Source organism: Mus pahari, chromosome 8 (genome assembly GCF_900095145.1).
Source record: "Mus pahari chromosome 8, PAHARI_EIJ_v1.1, whole genome shotgun sequence".
In the NCBI taxonomy this organism is placed as follows: Eukaryota; Metazoa; Chordata; class Mammalia; order Rodentia; family Muridae; genus Mus; species Mus pahari.
Window position 1 is genome coordinate 14040483 of NC_034597.1, and position 6716 is coordinate 14047198.

General features: G+C 45.5%; 1 protein-coding gene across 2 annotated transcripts in view; it reads left to right on the forward strand.

Annotated features, from left to right (window-relative positions):
* Lrmda (leucine rich melanocyte differentiation associated) overlaps nucleotides 1–6716 on the forward strand; it is a 1022231-nt gene that overhangs the window by 406114 nt on the left and 609401 nt on the right. The window lies entirely within an intron of this gene.

A 6716-nucleotide genomic window follows, 5' to 3' on the forward strand; every position in this document is an offset into this window, starting at 1 on the left:
TTCAGTCAGAAGCCTGTTGTAAAACTCCGTTCCCAGCTGCTGGTTTTTAGATTATTTGTGGCTCCTGGCCATCCAAGGAGAATGAAATTAACCACCCCTGGAACAAACATTCCATCTTTTTTTTTTTTTTCCATTTTCTTGGGAGAGTAATAAATAGAGCCAATGACTCTGGATTCTATTACTATGTAAGAGCCCTTTAAAAACATCCAACCATCTGCTTAATAGCCAGTAATATGTTTCTAATGGTCCCTCTCAAGAAGACACTTTTAGTTCCCTACTGTAATCAGGGTCTGGTGAGGCTCCCAGAGTCATGTGATCAAAGGGCAGACCCCAGCTCATGCTGTCTGACCTGAGTGTTAGGAACCTGTGAGGCAAAGGAGCAGAGATGGTTCTAAAGAAGAAACTAGAGTTCTGAGACTTATGTGTAGACACTTTACTAACTCACCAAACCCTGGGCATGTGAGTTCACAGCCCTCAAGTCCTTTCAAGTAGGACTCACACATTTGCTCCTCCTGAATCTATGTGTTAAGGCACAGTTACTGCTGAAGGTCAGTTCATTACTGTCTGCCTTTTCCTCTCTGACGATATACACTGAACCGCTGTCACTGGGAGCTTTGTATCCCTGGTTCTTCCCAGCCACTGGTGACAGTTTGGCAAATGATGAGTTTCCTAGCTTAAACCAGACTAAATTGCAGACAAAACAAGCCATCAGCCGGGTAAATACTGGATCTCTGTTTAGCCTGGGTAAGAAGCAGCTGATTAGCAGGAGTGTTTAGTGTTCATAATTACCAGTAGGAGGCAAATAGTGGGCTCAGGCTGACTGGAGATTGTTTCATGATATCCAATTAACACCCACTTGATTGTTCTTAATTACTTCTGCTTGATGACAGAAGAGTAAAGATGTCATACTTCAAACGTACAAAGAGCGATCGAGTCATCAATACACCTCTTTGTGTAGTTGGATTCTGTTCCTCGTACGTAGCATGGCTAACTTGCTCTTAGCAAAGAGATATAAAATGAAGTGTCCACTCATTCAAGATTGTGGTAAATAATAAAGGGGAATGAAAATGCAAAGAAAACCAAGATAAACGCAGGCCATCTCTGGAGGATCCTACCTTTGAAATGTCTCACGGAAGTAGGCCTGGTGGAGAAGGCTAGTTAGCCCAGTTACTTGGGAGGCTGAGGCAGGGAGATTGCAAGTTCAAGGCCTGCCTGGACTATTCAGTTAGTTCAAAGCCAGCCTAGGCCAGGTCTGTCCCCAGTTTTGAGAGACAGCCCTTTCTAACACATGGTCATATTTCGTAACTTGTTGGACTACATGGGTCAACCACAGCTGTGGAGGTCAGCTGACATGACTTGAGTCACCATAGTGGACAAAACCTCAAGACTGGGACCTGAAAAGAGGATGACTGACATTACCTAGAGGGTGTTTCCACTGTCAGAGGCTCAAAGGGCTAATTGGAGAAAACATGACATGCTATTTTACATCAGAAAGCCTGGATCCTTATTCTAAGCTCCAGATTAGCCTGTGTCCATTTTAGGACCCAAGGACTAAAGACTCAGGACCACCTTACAGCAAGCAGACTTGGGCTTTGACTCCCAAGATAGAAGGCCATGTCAGAAGAAGTCCTCCAGGAGATGGCTTTAACGAGAAGCCACCGGGATATATTTCCACAATGAGAGAAGAGACATCGGGCTATCTGTCAAAGTCAAAAATTCATAAGTGTATTTAAAGATTTAAGCCTGAAATGGAATTCTTAGGCAGTCATTTGGAGCCTTTTGCTATATATATATGTGTGGTGGGTGATATTTAAGAGGCACACAAAACATTAAAAATTACCTTGAGAATAGTGTGCCCTCCCTTGAATAATGAAGAAGTAATGTGGGGAAATAGGGTGGTGCTATCATTCCCCACTTGACAGATGATGAGCATCTCAGGGCTTGCTAACCATGCTGGTGATAGGGTGATCCAAATGGCAGCATGTTTCGAACAGACAAGAGGGTCATGTGGGGGGTCATGAAGAGAGAGGGTGGGTAGAGGGGATATAAGAGGGGCAGAGAAGAGAGAAGAGAGAGAGGTAGTGAGGATAAAGCGGCTCTTCACTTTGCTTCACAGACTCTTAACAGATTGATGCCACACAGAGGTAGGGGGTTTGGGTGGTAGCAACCAGGTGGTGCTTAGAATTTGAATAGTGTGGCAGCCACTAACCTTCCCCACGTGAACGATCCAAAAGGGTTTTGGGGATGTAGAACTGGCTTACAGAAACCAAGCAAGTATGAGGGAGGGCCTAACTTCAATCCACAGCAGCTGTGCAGGAAGCTGGGCATGGCAGTTTGCGTGCAGAATTTCAGAATTGAGAAGGCAGAGACAGGAGGATATTTAGGGTTTGCTGGCCAGCCAGGATAGTCAATAAGCTTCCAATTTAGTCTCACTTAAAAAATTAGGATGGAGAGATATAGCGAGAGACACACAAACTTACACACACACACACACATACACCTTAGGGTTTGGGTTAGTTCATGTAGATATGTATCCATTAGACCCTTACTACTAAAAATGTGATTCCCAAACCCCACACCATCCATATATCCCTGGAGCTTGGTAGAGATGCAGATTCCTGGGCTCCATCCGTCCTTTGCTTGTTAAACTCTGAATCAGTATTTCCATAGGATCCTCAGGTAATTCATTGGTGGGCCCCCTAGTGCCTATGACTCATGGCTGAGTCTTCACTGCTCTATTGAGACACTTCTCATTTGATAGCAAATAAATGGACTGTGTGAATGGGTGGGTCCATCCCTCCAGATCTCAGTGTCTCTGTATCTAGCTTGGGTGTAGTGATACCAACCCTGCCCATCACTCCAGCTCTTTCAGATGATTTAAGGAGCTAATACGAGAAAAAGCACCTTAACGTGGAGCTCTGCCTTGGCGCTCAGTGCTCAGCAACATCAGTTACCTTTTATTATCACCTAGAGAACTTTAAACAAGATTCCAGGGCTTAGGCTCCACCCACAGCCTTCTGAACTAATAAGCCAGGGGCAAGGCTGGCCACTGGAACTTTCTAAAAGCTCCTCTGCCGATTCTGGTGGCTAGGAGCCAGGGTTGAGCTCTTGCTCTTCTGGTCTGAATGTTTAGCCTTTGTTCCAGGATCCCAAGGAGGGCTCCCATGGGTGGCGATGGCGTCCACGTGGAGTAAAACGTTGTTTGCTTCTCCTCCCCATGTAGACTGCCTTGTTCTGTTTCTCTCGTGATGCCTCTGCTAGAAACATATCCCAAGTAGGCTTGTCTTGTCTTCTTCAAGTCCTACATATATCTGCTCATGACCTTCTATGAGTCCGTGGGAGTCAAAGGATTTCCCTTTTACAGCCCTATCTGGTATGCCAGCATTTCACAAAGACTTGGAGAGTGTGTGAAGCAGGTATAGAGAGTTGAGGGTCAAGAGGACAGAGGCTGGGTTGTGAATGCTATGTCCTCTTAAATGGCATGTGTTGAAAGTAGTCACTATGGTAATGTATTAGGAGGCTGGGTCTCTGGAGGTGATTAAATCATGGGAACATAGCTCTGGGGAACTGGGCCAGTGCCCTCACAAGGCCACAAAAAGCTGCCAGGACTCTTTCACAGGTGAAGTCACAAGAAGTCACTATCTGTGAACCAGACAGCAGGGTCCTCACCAGAGCCACACTCAATCTGCTGCCGCAGTATCTTTGACTTTCCAAACCGCAGGGCTATGAGAGATAAGTTGTGAATACGAGCCTTCCATCTATAGTATTTTGTTACACCAACCATTATGGATAAAGGCTCTTGAATTTGAAGTTAACACCTTCTTTTGGGTCTGACTTCTCTAAGCCACCTAGATCACAGTGTTGAAGCAAGATGTATTAAAAAACTGAGGTAATTATATGTGAAAGTGCTTTACATAGTATAAAATGCTACATAAATGTGCAGATGTGCTCGGGTGGTTTTGAGTGGTAGAATTATACAGTGCAAGAAGACATTGGCTTTCACGCTGAGAGGCTGCTCCCATCTGGAAGTACAGACTCTTAGCAAATGAGCAGTGAGTGCTTGGCTAGTGCTGCCTCCATAACATGCTAAATGGACAGCATTCCCCAGGATGCTGTGTTAGCTCCTAAGTTCAGGAAACAGCAAGGACTGAAATGGGAAGAAAAACAAGATGAAAGCTCTGCTTGCCCTTCCCCACCTCAGCCTCCCCACCCTGCACCCTGGAGTTTACAACCTTCTAGGTGGTAGTGACAGGTCGGGGATGGGGGAGGGTGAGGATGATCAGGAATACAATAAACATGTATGTCTGTGTCTGGAAGGAGGAGGATGTCCTGATGGGGGAAGGTGGGTCTGGGTATCTATGCAGGCAACAGACAGGCAGAGATTCAGGGGAGGAGCTGGAAGTTGATACTGTAGTGTGGGAAGGAATCATTGTATTTGGGATAAGTGAGGTGGTGTCTCCAAGGCTGAGCCATACAAGGCCTTTTAGGCTGTGGCCAGAACATTGGGTTTCATTTGGGAATAGAAAGAGAGCATTTGGGAGGATTTGATGTGACTCACTTCAGATTTAAACTCAACTCGATCCCTTCGCCATGACAAATGTGTTGTGAGGAGAAACCAGTTAGAAAGCTAAGGGTCAGCATACTCGCCAGGAGGCAATCCAGACAGTCCAGGTAAGAGGTGTTGCTGATGTGCATGAAGACGGCGGCCACATGGATGCTGGGACGGCCACAGTCTAGATACGTAGAAGGGAGGATCAGAAGGTGGCATGGTAGAAGGTGAGTGTGGTAGCTCGTGCCTGTAATTTCAACGCCAGTACTTGGGAGGCTGAGCCAGGAGGATTACCAAGAGTTCAAACCAGCCTGAACTGTTTTATATAAAGACCCTATTTCATATAAAGAAAAACAGAAAAGACATCTTGAAGATGGAATGACCAGGAAGAATAGAGGTGCCACTTGCTTCCATGGAGAACCTGGTAAAGGGAGAACGGCTTGTGCAAATTAGGTGATTTGTGGTCATCTTAAGTATGAGGTACCTATTAGCTATCTGTATTTTGGTATACAAGGTGACAGAATTGGAAGGGGTTCCATGGGGAAAAGTTGGGCTGAGAGAAAAGTTTGGCAATATCTATGAGTGCGTATGTGACATTTAAAGCCATGGGCCTGGGATGGATGACTTTATTCTGCATGAGATGTAAGGAAGGACGTAGTGTGGTAGTGTGATCCACGGCCTCTGGAGATCACAGTGTATTGTGGGAGCTTAATCAGCTCTAATGCTCTCTGAGCCCATAGAGTAGACTTCGCTCATTATCCCGTCTGTCTGCTCTAATTATGAATGTATTTTAATGCCTACAAAGCCAGAAAAGGCAAGGGAGTAGCCCTCTGGCTTCAGCTTACACCCCCAGTGCCTGCCAGCGGCACTCTTCCTCCCTGGTGGGCTGAGTGTCCTGATCAACTTGAATCACCTCCGTCCAGAGAGGCCGAGGTGGCAGGGCCTGATTCTCTGACCAGCTCCTTAGGCCTGCAGCAAACCGAGATGGATGAGCTCCCCAGCCCATTGCTTCCAGGTGTTCTTTAAGGGAGTGCTTAGAGCAGCTTTACTCAATTTAACTTAAGACATAAGTAATGCCATTCTCAAGGCAGAGCAGTGGCTTAGAACCTGACTCAATGTCCTCTTCACTAAGTAATTATCCAGATTTCCTTACTAAATGTTATTTTATGTATTATGTTTAATAGCCTCTTTCTTTCAGCTATGGTAGGATGGTAATAGCAGCAGATAATGTACCACATACTCATCTGAAATTTCTGCCTCTGGCATACATAGTCAGCATGGGGAAAAAAATTCTTCTAGTCAGAACCAATCCATTTCTTGAGTCTCCTGAAGGCCTTTGGGTCGCTTTTCTTTTCTTGGGCCTAAGGAAAGATAGATGACCCCTTAGTTATTCAAATATTGGTGGGGGTGTGTAGAATTGGAACTGAGGCCTATGATGTAAAGGCAAACATCAAATGCGGCATAGTCTTGAGATGGCCTGAGCATGCTTGGGAGTCTCCAGGGAAGATCACCAAGGGAACAGAAAGACTTAGAACAGCACATGAGACAGAGGAAGGATTCAAGCTTCTTGAAGACAGGTTTGGTGCAGAACATGGGAAAACAGAGAGTAGAAAGTTGTTATCACAGTAGACTTATATGTATTCTGCTAAAAACCACAACTGTCTGAGGAGTAGGCGTTGTGAAGTTAGTAGATGTTGTTCTGGGTCACCAGATGTACTGGGAGGAGTTATATCCAGTTTCTTCTTTTTAACCAGGGATCTACGTCTCAATTTTGTTTTCTGAAATATATACTGACAATATTCCACCACAATATTGTGAAGACTGAGTTGAAGGTCAACATGAAGGAGGTAACTAAGGATGTAAAGTGCTTGCTGCTCAAGCCTGAAGATCTGGACTCAGACACCCAGTCCTAGCCTGCAAAGCTCACGGTGTGGTGGTACCCAGCACAAGTAGACATAATGTTTCCCAAAGCTGCTGCCAAGTTTGTGTAGCGGGATCAGTGAGCCCCAGGTTCAGAGAGAGTCCCTGCCTCAAAATATAAAGTAATACTCTGGCTTACACAAACATCCAAGCACAAGCATGTGCACGCGCACACACACACACACACACACACACACACACACACACACACAGAGAGAGAGAGAGACAGAGAGAGAGACAGAGACAG